The sequence below is a fragment of the Pogona vitticeps genome, chromosome 4 (genome assembly GCF_051106095.1).
Source record: "Pogona vitticeps strain Pit_001003342236 chromosome 4, PviZW2.1, whole genome shotgun sequence".
Taxonomy (NCBI): Eukaryota; Metazoa; Chordata; class Lepidosauria; order Squamata; family Agamidae; genus Pogona; species Pogona vitticeps.
Genome location: NC_135786.1, coordinates 126,479,498 through 126,494,779, shown reverse-complemented (window position 1 = coordinate 126,494,779; position 15,282 = coordinate 126,479,498).

The window sequence follows — 15,282 nt, the reverse complement described above, 5'->3', positions numbered from 1 at the left end:
GTGGAGGCATGTGTGTGTGTGTGTGTGTGAATGCTTATGAAAGAGAGAGAGTGCTGCCACCTAGGGACCTTCTATTGTTATGGTTTTTGCCCTGCAGGGGGAAAAAAACTTGCAAACCACTATCTTAACCATAAACACCTTGGAAGTGATATCTGTGCTAATATTGGTGGGCTACTTTCCACTGCTCAAAAAGATTTTTTTTAAAAAGCCTTATTTACACATTACTCACCGAATAAAAGGCCCACGATGAAAGAGCCCACAGAGCTGTGTATCTATCTAGCAGTGCCCCACATGTGCACCACTCCTTTCGTTCCCTCTTCTTAGCTTTAAATGTTATCTTTTAATGATGTTAAGCACCATTGTATGCTCATTATTTTCAACTTTAAATAATGTCTTCCAGTGATGTAAGCTGCCTTGGATCCCTTTTATGTACAACGTTGGGGTATGTATGTATGTATGTATGTATGTATGTATGTATGTATGTATGTATGTATGTATGTATGTATGTATGTATGTATGTATGTATGTATGTATGTATGTATGTATGTATGTATGTATGTATGTATGTATGTAGGTCGGTAGGTAGGTAGGTAGGTAGGTAGGTAGGTAGGTAGGTAGGTAGGAAGGAAGGAAGGAAGGAAGGAAGGAAGGAAGGAAGGAAGGAAGGAAGAAAGAAAGAAAGAAAGAAAGAAAGAAAGAAAGAAAGAAAGAAAGAAAGAAAGAAAGAAAGAAAGAAAGAAAGAAAGAAAGAAAGAAAGAAAGAAAGAAAGATTATCTCCAGTAGCTAGCAGCAGCAGGCTTTCACCAGATATCTATGCTCCATCATGGCAATTTGGAGAAAGTGGGTGGAGGAGGGGAGATGGCTGTCCTTTGAGGTCAGTTAATTTTTTTTGAGATATCTCTTATTTTAACATTGTAAATGTACACCATTATAGGAGCCATGAGTGAGTTTTCATAGGTTTATATCCTCATATCTTTCATCCCACCTCAAACGCCTGGGCTGATCAGAAAAAAAACACACCACGGCAATAGTAAGTAGATATAGTGATAGGATATTAGTTTCTTTGGAAGCATCTTTTGAAATCCCAATAAGCACAGATAAAGAGCAATACATTTTATTCGTTTTGTGAGGCAATACTAGCACTATGCACATTGACTCACTCCCCCCCAATTCTCTCCTTAGACTTCATCGCTTTATTTTTATATTAACTCAATTAACTATAAATCAAATAATACTGTATTTTAGAAAATCAATTGTAATTCATGGTTTTAGGGACAGCAGTCCCATAAATACTGTATAAGAAAAGCTCATTCTTGTGATGGTCCTCATTCCCTCAAAGGTACACGTGAGAAACAGCGCTGGCCCCAGATACTTGCTGCCAAAATAAGCTCTGAAAGGTCAAAGCTGAGAGCATTCTCAACCAGTCAAATTATTTTTGCGCTGTCAAGCATACCTTCTAATTTACAAGATTAGGGTGGGTGAATGGATGTATGGCTGGTGCTCTTCCTTGCGGTATTACAGGTCAGAAGACTGGCAAGGAGAAGAGATACACTGAAGTCCATCTCTGAAGGAGGCACTGGATGGTAAGCATGATATGGTCGGTAAAATGAGTACCCAGCTTGCTGGGGGGGGCAATGTGTAGCCTGTACAATGAAATTGTAAACCGTCCGGAGAGTGCTTGTAGCACTATGGGGCGGTATATAAGTCCAAAAATAAATAAATAAATAAATATGGCAACAAAACCTGATCTGGCAACCTGCCTGGCTAGTTTTGTAGCAATGTGTAGCACAAAGCCTTGGGGGAAACTGAGTGGACAAAATGATGTTGCTAAGAAACATATTTTTTTCCCTTATGCTCTGACGTCACATTGCCTACAAGTGGGCAGAGAAGGTAAAAAATAAATAAATCTCCAGATGAGAAACTTTTAGTGCACTGTTGAAATCCACTGCCAGTGACTTGGTTTTAACCTATGAAGGTTTGTGTCTGTACTGAACAGGGAATTTGTCCTGTTTGATTCATTCCTGTCTTGCACTAACAACTTCAATTGCTGATGTCTAAGAAGATTTATTGAAAGGTAGACCTCCTGAGGATGGGAATTCTCCCTGCAACGATCTTTCTGGGTAGACCAGGTTTGATCAACCCTCTAGAACTCTTTTCTACTAATTATTGATCATAGTAAATGAGGCAGAAAATACTCCAAGAACTTCTCAACCCTATTGTTAAAAAAAGACCATAATAATACATTTATATTTAACCGTTTGCTGCCTTTCTATGACACTCCTGCTTGAAGTGGCTGCCCTTGTCTGGCTAAAGGTCGAGTCAGCCCTACACAAGATGGTAAGACTAAGTTGAGGAACCAGGACAGGCCTGTTGAGGAACCAGGACAGGCTGCTGCAAAGCTACTGGAGCAACGTAAATGCAGAACTTGGACTCTTGCCAAAAAGTGAGAAATTACGAAATGTTATTACGAGGCAAACCCAACAGGCCATGGTTTTCAAAAAAGAATGGTGGAAATTTGGAAAAGGAAACACCCAAGTAATGACCTAACTGAACAATGATTAATGGACCAGAGAAAGTTTAGCATCCAGAATAAAGTGTTTTCAGAATTGGAATTGCTGGATGACAACAGGCTGCACATTTTGATAATAAAGGATCATCAAAAGGGCAATGAACCCAGTAATTATCAACCAACTAATCTCTGTGTTGCCTTTGTCAACCTTTAGGGTGCCTTTGATTCTATTAACAGAAGTCTACTATGGGAAAAGTTATCCAAGTAGGGATCAGTCCTTGCCTTTCGTTTTTGCTTCGCCATCTTTATACTCTTAATTTCACCCAAGTCCATCTCCCCATGTCCTAACTGATAGGATCCCTGTTCTTAATGGTGTATGCCAAGGATGTATCCTTGGCCCCCTGCTTTTTAATCTTTTTCTAGCTAATTTCCCTTCCTTTCTTTTTGACTTTGATAATTCCCCTCCAGTCCTTAATGGGACTCCTCTTCCTGTCCTCCTCTATGCTGACGATATGGTCCTACTTTCTCTCACTAAATCTGGTTTACATTCTTCTCTTACCCATTTACAACAATACTGCTCATTAAATTATCTTACCATCTGTTACATACAGCACTGATGTTACCTGTCTGTCATGGGTTTGGAGGGAAAGGTCCATCCTATGGGGAGTGGAAGGCGGGACATCAGGAGGAGGGGCTGTACTGTATATATATGTGAAGCCTGTGAGGAGACGCTGGGATGTGAAGAAGCAGCAGCTGGGAAGAAGAAGCTGGTGTGGGAGTCTGTGTGTCAGACAGGGTACTACTGTGTGTCAGTACCAACCTGATAGGTTCAGGTGTCTGTTGGTTAGCCAGAACTGATAGGTTCAGGGTCTGTGCTTCAAGTTAAGTGTTCTGTGTGAACCAAACTGTATGCATGTATGAATGAGACTAAGCCACGTTACTATATCTTATTCACCTGATCATTTTATTTTCCCTGTGTGTTGTTTTAAATAAACCTTATTCTTTTATTTGTTGAAAATCCATCCCTGGTCTGTGTGACTTCTTATAGGGAATGGTTGGTGGCAGCTTAGTTAACGTGTGGCATATCCCAGTAGGTCTGGGTTTGTCACATTGATTGGTGTCCAGCGTGTGGGATACGACTGGTCCAGTTGTCCAGCGGTCCAGCAAAGCCTTGGCAAGTGTGCCCAGAGCAAGGGGGGTCTAGTCAGGGACAATCTGAGGCGCGTAGGTAATCTTCTAGGTGTACCTCACGGGGAGGTGCGCTAGTAGAAGAACGTGCCAACTGGGGAGACTAGATTAGGGTGCTCTGAGGCAGCCTGTTTTTGGCGGGAAAAAAGCTGAGGCAAAACTGTAAAACAGCAGTGATCTAGCCTGCCTGCTGAGAGGCCCAGCAGAGGGGGGTAGACTCTAACTCGCTACAGTTGCAAGGTAGTGCTGAAGGACAGCAGCAATCTATAGGGAAAGCTGGTTCTGAGGCAAAAGAGAAAAAAAAAGTGGTCGTTTTATTTTGAGGCTTGACTTTTTAAAGCAGCCTGTTCTGAGGGGGGATTATGCCCTTGACTCGAAGCCAAATGGCAGAAATGGGTGAAGTGAAAGACCCCCAGGTTGACCAAGGTTCTGAGGATGAATTTGGCTCAGTGCAGGGTGACAGCACGGGAGAACAGAACCCAGAACTCAGAAAATTGCTCCTAGCCCAACAGCATGAACTGAGGGTGAGGGAAATGGAGGAAAGGGAAAGGGAGAAACAAAGACAATTGGAAATGGAAAAGGAAGAGAAACAGGAAAGGGAAAGGGAGAGGCAAAGACAATTTGAATTAGAGAAAATGGAAAGAGAAGAAAGATTGGAGAGAGAGAAAATGGCGTTTGAATTAAGAAAATTGGAACTGATGATCCAGAACAATAATAACAATAGGGATTCTGAGGGAGGCCAATTGTCTAAGGCTGACCTGAAGAAATTCCCTGTGTACCACAAGGGAGATTGTCCTGAGGTGTTCTTTTCCTTAGTGGAAAGAGCGTTTGTGGACTTCTCAGTGAGGGAAACTGAGAAGATGACCATCATGCGATCTTTAATCAGTGGTAGCCTGGCTGAGGTTTATTCAGAGATGCCACAGGAACTGATGAGAGATTTTGCAGAGTTTAAAAAACTGGTGTTTGCAAGACATGGGATAAATGCGGAACAGCTGAGGCAAAGATTCAGGTCCCTCACAAAGAAACCAGAGCAGACTTTTACCCAAGTGGGGGCTCAATTGGTGAGGCTGCTTGAGAAATGGCTATCTCAGGAGGGGACAGAGACCTTTCAGCAGCTTAAAGATTTGATAGCGCTGGAACAGTTCTATTCAGTCCTGCATGGGGAACTGAAATTCCAGGTGAGGGAAAGGAAACCAAAATCTGTGGCAGAAGCAGCCGAGATCGCAGATTTTATTTCCCAAATAAGAAAGCCCTTGGGTGAGGGGAAAGCGATGGGGAAACCCAAAGAAACCTACAGCAAGTACTCTCAGGGACCAGGGAAAAACCAGCAAGGGGGAGGGGCCCATGGTGCAGGGAAGCCCTCAGAAATGAAACCAAGACCTCAGATTTTGGAGGGAAAACCAAAACAAGATGAGAGAGACTCAAAATACACCAGAAAATGTTATTTCTGTCAGGGAAAGGGCCATCTAATCTCAGAGTGTGAGAAATTAAAGCAGCTAAAAGGAATTGTGCCTCAGGATTCGAGTGGGACCAAGCCAAAAGCTGTGTTCTGTGTCCAGAAAGAGCAAGGCTCATTGTCACTGAGGGAGCCTGTTGCCATGGCTACTCAATCTGGAACAGCTACATCTGCTGATCAGGCTGAGGAAAATGGTCCTCTTGTAGAGGTCAGGCGCTGCCTGCTGGTGAGAACAGATTCTCAGTTGTTTGAGACAGCAGGGGTGGACGTAGGAATACTTGACCGTCAGTATCGGGGGCTGCGGGACACTTGTTCTCAGGTGACCCTGTGCCATCCAGATATTATTCCTAGGGAATATGTGATACCAAATGAGAGCATGAAGGTGGCAGGGATTGAGGGGCAGGTAATCTCACTGCCAATAGCGGAGGTACCTGTGAACTTTCAAGGCTGGAGGGGAGTTTGGCGGCTAGCAATTTCATCGACTCTGCCAGCAGCCGTGCTCGTGGGAAATGACCTGGCTGAACATGTGAAACGGGTGCTAGTGATTACACGTTCACAAGCCACCACGGGGACAGTTCAGGGGGGTAATGATGAGCCAGAGACGGAAGCAGAGGGGAGTTCAGAAGCTGTGGTGGAAACCTTAACCACAGACAGCCGATTTGGTCAGGAGCAGAAGGCGGACGCCACTCTCCAAAAGTGTTTTGAACAGGTGACTGACGCCCAGCTAACACCTGAAACCCCAGTGAGATTTCTAGAGAAAAAGGGGATTTTGTATAGAGAGACCCTGAGGAATATCTCAAAAGGGGGAGATGGGATCAGAAGTCAGCTGGTGGTACCTGAAAAGTATCGCCCCATGATCTTACAAAGGGGGCACTCTGACATGTTTGCTGCACACTTAGGGGTGAACAAAACACAGCAGAGAATCACACAGAATTTTTACTGGCCTGACATAGGGAAGCAGATCAGGGAGTTCTGTAAACAATGTGATGTGTGTCAAAGGCAGGGGAATAACCGCGACAGGACCAAAGCAAAGTTGTGCCCTTTGCCTGTGATTGACACTCCGTTCAAATGCATAGGGGTGGATATTGTGGGACCTTTGCCCAAGGCCACAAAGAGGGGGAACAGGTTCATTCTCACCATTGTGGACCATGCCACGAGGTACCCTGAAGCCATACCCTTGACTAACATTGAAACTAACACAGTGGCAGATGCCTTGGTGGGGTATATGTCCAGGATGGGATTTGCCTCAGAAATAATCACAGATTTGGGCGCATCGTTCACATCAAAGCTCATGAAACGCTTATGGCAAATCTGTGGAATTAAGCACAAGGAAACCACTGCCTATCATCCTGAAAGTAATGGGTTAACTGAGAAGTTCAATGGGACTCTAATGCGCATGATTAGGGCTTACTTGGCAGAGAATCCAAACAATTGGGACCAGAAGCTGCAATCCCTTTTGTTTGCTTATCGATCAGTGCCACAAGCCAGTACCGGGTTCAGTCCATTTGAACTTTTGTTTGGGAGAAGGGTGAAAGGGCCCCTTGATTTGATCAAACAAAATTGGGAGCAGATCACCCAGGATGACCCACAAGACGTTGTGACATACATAGACACCTTGATGAATGACCTAAAGAGAAACCTAGAGCTAGCAGCAGAGACCCTGCAAGCTCAAAAGGTCAGAAAGAAAGTTTGGGATGACCAGGAAGCCGGGGAGAGGCACTTAAATCCAGGGGAGGAAGTGCTGTGGCCTGGGCCCTGCAGAGAGAGCAAACTGCAGCTGGGTATCCCAGAAAGAAAATACTTGGGTCACATGGTAGGGGGAGGAGTGATAAAACCCCTGGAGGCCAAAATAGAAGCAGTTCGTGATTGGCCCAGACCCAACACCAAGAAAAAAGTCAAATCATTTCTTGGGTTGGTGGGCTACTACAGAAAGTTCATCCCGAGGTTTAGCGAGATTGCGGCTCCGCTGACCGATCTGACGAGGAAGACGGCTGATGACCGCATCCCGTGGACCAGCGACTGTGAGGAGGCGTTCCAGAGGTTGAAGCAGGCGCTCATCAACTATCCAGTGCTGCGGGCTCCAGACTTCGACCGGGAGTTCATCATCTACACCGATGCGTCTAACAGCGGGGTAGGAGCAGTTCTGTGCCAGGAGGATGAGAATGGTGACCAGCATCCAGTGTCCTACCTGAGTAGGAAACTTCAAAAAGGTGAGAGACATTTGGCAACCGTGGAGAAGGAGTGTTTGGCCATAGTCTACGCGATCCAGAAGGCCAAGCCTTACATCTGGGGAAGACATTTTGTTCTGTGCACTGACCATTCACCACTGCAATGGTTAAAGACAATGAAAACCCACAATAGTAAACTTATGAGGTGGGCTTTAAACCTACAGGACTATGACTTTGAAGTGAAAGTGGTCAGAGGGTCAGTGAACTGTGTTGCTGACGCCTTGTCAAGAAGACCTGAAGAATGAAGACGGCGAAAGAAACATGGACTATGTATATATGTTGGTGACCAAAAGTTAAATGTACCTATTTTTTGAATTTGGTTTGTAAGAATAAAGGTAAATTGATGTAATGTATATGGTAAATGGTTAAATGCCTAATTGATATGGTTAACTTAGAATGTAAGTATAAGTAAGTATGATATTGTATGTATAACTGTTTTGTGTATTTTAACCAGGTTGTTTTTTGGGAAAAAGCACCTTAGCTTTCCCCCTACAAAACAACTTATAAAGAGGGGAGGTGTTACATACAGCACTGATGTTACCTGTCTGTCATGGGTTTGGAGGGAAAGGTCCATCCTATGGGGAGTGGAAGGCGGGACATCAGGAGGAGGGGCTGTAATGTATATATATGTGAAGCCTGTGAGGAGACGCTGGGATGTGAAGAAGCAGCAGCTGGGAAGAAGAAGCTGGTGTGGGAGTCTGTGTGTCAGACAGGGTACTACTGTGTGTCAGTACCAACCTGATAGGTTCAGGTGTCTGTTGGTTAGCCAGAACTGATAGGTTCAGGGTCTGTGCTTCAAGTTAAGTGTTCTGTGTGAACCAAACTGTATGCATGTATGAATGAGACTAAGCCACGTTACTATATCTTATTCACCTGATCATTTTATTTTCCCTGTGTGTTGTTTTAAATAAACCTTATTCTTTTATTTGTTGAAAATCCATCCCTGGTCTGTGTGACTTCTTATAGGGAATGGTTGGTGGCAGCTTAGTTAACGTGTGGCATATCCCAGTAGGTCTGGGTTTGTCACACCATCTATTCAGACAAGGCAAAAATTATGGTTTTCTCTAAACACTGGTCCCCCTCTCTCTGGTCAATAGGTCCCCACACTTATCACTCGTGTTAGAAGAACAGTGAACAGATGTTTGAAGGCTGTTCACTGTTCTGACACTGTGACCAACTGCCAGTATCGAGGTAGGCAGTCTAGCTGGCCCTCTACTCTGAGCCTGGTCCTGTTGAATGCCAGGTCTGTATCCAATAAATCCCAGCTTATTCAAGACCTTATTCTGGAGGAGGATGCAGACCTGGCGTGCATAACTGAGACCTGGATGGGTGGGGAAGGAGGGGTTCCTCTGACCCTATCCTGCCCTCCAGGTTATGCAGTCCAGCACCAGGGCAGACTGGAGGGGCGGGGGGGAGGAGTTGCCATTGTTTATAGAAAATCATTAGAGGTTACTAGGCGCTCCTCGGTCGTGAAGCCAGGTCTGGAGGCCCTTCATGTGCGGATTGGGGCTAGGGATGGTATTGGGATCTTGCTGGGTTACCACGCTCCCCGTGACCCAGCCACCTCCCTACCGGAGCTGGCGGACTTCGTCTCCGCGGCACTGTTGGAGTCCCCGAGACTTCTGGTCCTGGGTGACTTCAACATCCATGCGGAGGCGGAGGTATCCGGTCCAGCTCTTGAGTTCCTGGAAACCATGGCTTCCTTGAACTTATCCCAACATGTCAACGGCCCCACGCACATGGGTGGCCATATGCTCGACTTGGTTTTTTCCACCGAGTTTAATGAGCGTGGTCTGATGGTGACTGACCTTGTGTCAGTCCCCTTGTCATGGTCAGACCATTACCTAATAAAATGTAACCTCACAATGGCGCTCTCCCCTCGGAGGGAGCATGGATCTATTTTGATGGTCCGCCCTCGAAGGTTACTGGATCCAATTGGTTTTCAGGATACCATGAGAGGGATTCCAGCAGAACTGTCTGGCGCTCCTGTCGAAGCTCTGGTCGATGGTTGGTTCTCCGCCGCTACTAGGGCTGTTGACACGATCGCACCCAAACGCCCTCTCAGAAGCAGAGCTCGGCCAGGACCCTGGTATAGTCAGGATCTACGAGCGATGAAGCGAATAAGGAGACGGCTAGAGTGCGCTTGGAGAAAGAAACCGACGGACTATAGTAAGATAGCTGTCAGGATCGCAACTAACCGTTACCTAGCCAAGGTAAAGGCTGCTAGAAGATCTTACCTCGCTGACCGGATAAGCGAAGCTTCCAACCAGCAGGCGGAACTTTTCCGTATAGTTCGCGATCTATCTGGAATTGGTCAGGGTGAAGGGCGTCCCACTAGCATCTCACCTGACCAATTTGCAGCGTTTTTTAAATCCAAAGTGGAGGCCATCCGCCGTGACCTTTCTCCTTTTTTAAATACAATGGATCGAGCAGAGATGTCCAGTGCTCCGTCCTGCCCGGTTATTCTCGACTCCTTTCAGCCTGTAACACCAGATTTGGTAGGCAAGGCGCTTGATCGCTGTCGGGCCACCACCTCTTCTCTCGACCCTTGCCTGGCCTGGCTAATCAAAGCAGCCAGGCCAGTAACAACTGAATGGGCCACTGCAATAATTAATGGGTCTCTCCAGGAGGGCAAGGTTCCCCTCGCCCTCAAGGAGACACTCATTAGGCCCATTAGGAAGAAACCAAATTTGGCGGCGGACGAAATTGGCAATTATAGGCCCGTCGCCAATGTTTCCTTCCTCAGCAAAGTGGTTGAGAGGGTGGTGGCAGATCAGCTCCAGGCGCTCTTGGACGAAACCAATGCTCTGGACCCATTTCAGTCGGGCTTCAGGCCGCGCTATGGTACAGAGACGGCACTGGTCGCACTGTTGGATGACCTGTTGAGGGAGGCCGATGGGGGCAACATGTCCTTGTTGGTCCTCCTCGACATCTCAGCTGCCTTTGATACCGTCGACCACGGTATCCTCCTGGGGAGGCTCTCCGAGTTGGGAGTCGGTGGCCTGGCACTCGCCTGGCTCCGCTCCTTCCTGGAGGACCGCCCCCAGAGAGTACAGCTTGGGGAGAGAGTCTCGGCCCCGTGGAATCTCAATTGTGGGGTTCCACAGGGGTCGATCATCTCCCCAATGCTGTTTAATATCTATATGAGGCCGCTGGGCGGGGTCATCAGGGGGTGTGGGGCATCGTGTCATCAGTACGCTGATGACACACAGCTCTACATCTCCTTTACACCAACTTCAGTGGATGCTGTCCGGTCCCTGCAGCGCTGCCTGGACACTGTACTGGAATGGATGCAGTCAAATGGACTGAGGCTGAACCCGGACAAGACGGAGGTCTTGAGGGTGGGTGGCCCTTCCGTCAGCGGCATAGGTGACTCCCTCTCCTTTGGAGGGACGACCCTTGCCGCAAAGAGTGAGGTCCGCAGCTTGGGAATACATCTGGACCCGGCGCTTACCATGGAAACCCAGGTGGCGTCCGTGGTCCGCTCCGCCTATTTTCATCTATGGCTGATTGCCCAGCTGCGACGATATCTTGATCGGGGGGCCCTCACTACTCTAGTCCATGCGCTCGTAATCTCGAGATTAGACCATTGTAATGCACTCTACGTGGGGCTGCCTTTGAGGCTGACGCGGAAACTTCAGATGGTCCAGAATGCAGCAGCCAGGCTCCTTAGTGGGGTGAGAAAACACCAGCATATCTCCCCCACCCTGGCTGCTTTGCACTGGTTACCCATCCGTTTCCGCGTTGACTTCAAAGTGCTAATGATCACTTATAAAGCCCTAAACGGTTTGGGACCTCAATATTTGGCAGACCGTCTTCTCCCACCCAGATCTACCCGAATCACCCGACATAGCCAGCAGGGGCGGCTGAGGGGTCTGACGCCGAGAGAGGCCCGGAAGGAAAAAACAAGAAACCGGGCCTTCTCGGCGGTGGCTCCTCGCCTGTGGAACGCCCTTCCAACAGAAATTCGGCTGGCACCCTCGCTGGGTGTTTTTAAAAGCCAGTTAAAAACTTGGTTATTCAAGCAGGCCTTCCCTCCAGTCAATTAAGTCTTTCTCTTTTTCTTTTTCTTTGCTATTCCATCTTGGTAATCCTCTCTTTAAATTAATTGTTTTAAATTGAAACTGTAGTTGTAATTTTTATGATTTTATATATATTTTATACTGTTTTGTTTTATTTTGTAAGCCGCCCCGAGTAGACATGGTCTAGAGGGGCGGGGTAAAAATCAAATAAATAAATAAATAAATAAATAAATCATCAAGTACAAACCTTTAAGTACTTAGCGATCCTCTTACATTACAAACTAAATTGGTCCCATCACAAAAAAGCTGCCATTTCATCCACATCTCAGAATCTAAAGGTAATTGCCAAGTTTCACTTCTCCGCGGGTAATCAATTTGTCCCAGCTGCCCTCCATATATTCCAAACCAAAATTATCTCACAATTATTATATGGATTTCCTGTTTGGATTACATTGGCCCACTCTGACCTTGACCGCTTAGCGACTTCTTTCTTTAATCCCACATGTTCTCCAAAAATTTTTGGCTTATCCCCTGTTTTAGAATATCCTTTGAATTATTTTAATTTATTGACTAATCCTACATGGTGGCGAGCTTTCATGCTAGCTCAGTTTAACATCTTCCCATCGGCCATGTATTTTGGCCGCTTTTCCAAAATCCCTAAAGACAAAAGATTTTGCCTTTTCTGTCATTTGCTGCTTGACACCTTAGACCATATTCTCTTTAGACTCCCCACACACCACTCCCATCGCAAACCCTTTTTAGATCACTGGCTGATTCCCTTTTCGGATCACTTCCCTGATCTTCTCCCTATCTTCTCGAGTGATCGCTGTGCTCCCCTCAGTGAGGCAGTGGCAAACTACTTAACTGAAATTTTGAGACTTACTGTTGTCTTATAATGTTGAATTCTCCTTACCCCATTCTCCAAATAATATGTATTATTTCTCATGATTTTGTACTTTCTCATTAATGTTAATTTTGTCTACTTCCCCTGAGTTATTGCCTAATGCCAATAAAGGTTTATTGTTTAAAAATTATCAACCAATTACATGCCTTCAAACAATGTTCAAGCTCCTCACAGGACTACTTGCAAGATCTATATATAAATATTTAATTGAACATTCCCTATATCCAACTGAACAGAAAGGGAACTTTAAAAAGTCAAGAGGCACAAAAGATCAGCTGCTTATTGATAAAATGGTAATGAATAAAGCAAAAAGATGAAAAACAAACCTTAATATGGCCTGGATAGACTATAAAAAGTCATTTGACTCACTGCTACACAGCTGGATTAACACCTTCCTAAAAATGTTTGGGATTAGTAAAAACATTCAGAAGTTCCTCAAGAAAATATTGAAAAATGAAAAACCGTCTTATTTATTTATTCTATTTATATCCCGCCTATCTGGTCGTTATGACCACTCTAGGCGGCTAAAGTCTTAATGGCCCATGGTGAAGAAATTGGGGAAGTTAATATCAAAAGAGGAATATTTCAGTGGGATAGTTTGCCACCACTGCTGTTTAACATCTCACTAATTCCCATGTCAATAAATGTAAATAAAACTGGATTGGGCAACCACATTTCACATGAAGCTGGAAAAATCAATAATCTCTTATACATGGATGACCTAAAACTATATGTAAAAAGTTCAACAGAGATTCACTGCTAAACACAGTGCAAATATTTAGTGAAGATATCCAAAAGAAATTTGGAATTGACAAATGTGCAGCTCAGTCTATACACTGTGGCAAGATCCAAAACCTAGATGGAATAGAGTTTAAAAATGGCAATTTTATAAAATCACTCTCAAGTGATGAAAATTATAAATACCTTGGAATACTAGGTGCAGACAACATTGTGCACACTAAAGTTAAAGAACTGACAGAAAGAGAATATATCAAAAGACTGTGGAAAATCTTAAAATCAAAATTAAACAGGGGAAATACAATCAAAGCCATAGACACATGGGCCATTCCACTATTTAGATACCCAGCTGGAATAATAGAGTGGACTCAAAACGAACTAGAAAAATTGAATCGAAAAACAGGGAAACTAATGAACACGCATCACGCACTACATCCGAAAAGCGATGTGGGCAGATTATATTTACCATGAAAAATTGGAGGCTGTGGATTACTGCAAATACAGCAGGCAGTTGAGGAAGAAAAAAGAAGCCTAAATTATTGTATCAGTACAAAGAGAGAAAAATTACTGACAGCAATGAAAATGGAGAATATTTTGAAAACAACAGAAACAAAGGCTCAATATAAGAAACAACAATTTGAAAAGAAATTAAACAGCTGGAAAAATAAACCACTACATGGACAACACCTGAGAAATATTGATGGAAAGCATGATCATAATTCAACATGAGCATGGCTAAAACTGGGACCCTTAAGAAAGAAACCGAAGGCTTGATTTTTGCTGCACAAGAACAAGCACTCCAAACCAACATAATGAAAGCTAAGATCCAAGGAGTTAGTGCTAACAGCAAATGTCGACTCTGTCAAGAAAAAGATGAAACTGTCACACCTCATCTGTGAATGTCCAAAGATTGCACAAATAGATTACAAAGTTAGACATGATAGAGTGGCAAAGTTTGTGCACTAATCATTACGCAAAAAACACACTTCAGTGGTCCGTGTAGTCCAGTGGTCTGGGAACATGGGTCGTCGTTGTCGTTTAGTCATTTAGTCATGTCTGACTCTTCGTGACCCCATGGACCAGAGCACGCCAGGCCCTCCTATCTTCCACTGCCTCCCGGAGTTGTGTCAAATTCATTCTGGTAGCTTCGCAGACACTGTCCAGCCATCTCATCCTCAGTCGTCCCCTTCTCCTCTTGCCGTCACACTTTCCTAAATCAAGGTCTTTTCCAAGGAGTCTTCTCTTCTCATGAGATGGCCAAAGTACTGGAGCCTCAGCTTCAGGATCTGTCCTTCCAGTGAGCACTCAGGGTTGATTTCCTTTAGAATTGATAGGTTTGTTTTCCTTGCAGTCCAGGGGACTCTCAAAAGTCTCCTCCAGCACCACAATTCAAAGGCATCAATTCTTCGGCGGTCTGCTTTCTTTATGGTCCAGCTCTCACTTCCATACATCATGACAGGAAAAACCATAGCTTTGACTATTCGGACTTTTGTTGGCATGGTGATGTCTCTGCTTTTTAAAATGCTGTCGAGGTTTGTCATTGCTTGCCTCCCAAGAAGCAGGTGTCTTTTAATTTCATGGCTGCTGTCTCCATCTGCAGTGATCATGGAGCCCAAGAAAGTAAAATCTATCACTGCCTCCTTATCTTCCTCTTCTATTTCCCAGGAGGTGATGGGACCAGTGGCCATGATCTTAGTTTTTTTTATGTTGAGTTTCAGACCGTTTTTTGCACTCTCCTCTTTCACCATCATTACAAGGTTCTTTAATTCCTCCTCACTTTCTGCCATCAGAGTGGTATCATCTGCATATCGGAGGTTGTTGCTATTTCTTCTGGCAATCTTAATTCCAGTTTGGGATTCCTCCAGTCCAGCCTTCCGCATGATGTATTCTGCATATAAGTTATATAAGCCGGGGGACAATATACAGCCTTGTCATACTCCTTTCCCAGTTTTGAACCAATCAGTTGTTCCATATCCAGTTCTAACTGTTGCTTCCTGTCCCACATATAGGTTTCTCAGGAGACAGATAAGGTGTTCAGGCACTCCCATTTCTTTAAGAACTTGCCATAGTTTGCTGTGGTCCACACAGTCAAAGGTTTTTGCCTAGTCAATGAAGGAGAAGTAGATGTTTTTCTGGAACTCTCTGGCTTTCTCCATAATCCAGCGCATGTTAGCAATTTGGTCTCTAGTTCCTCTGCCCCTTTGAAATCTAGCTTGTATTTCTGGGAGTTCTTGGT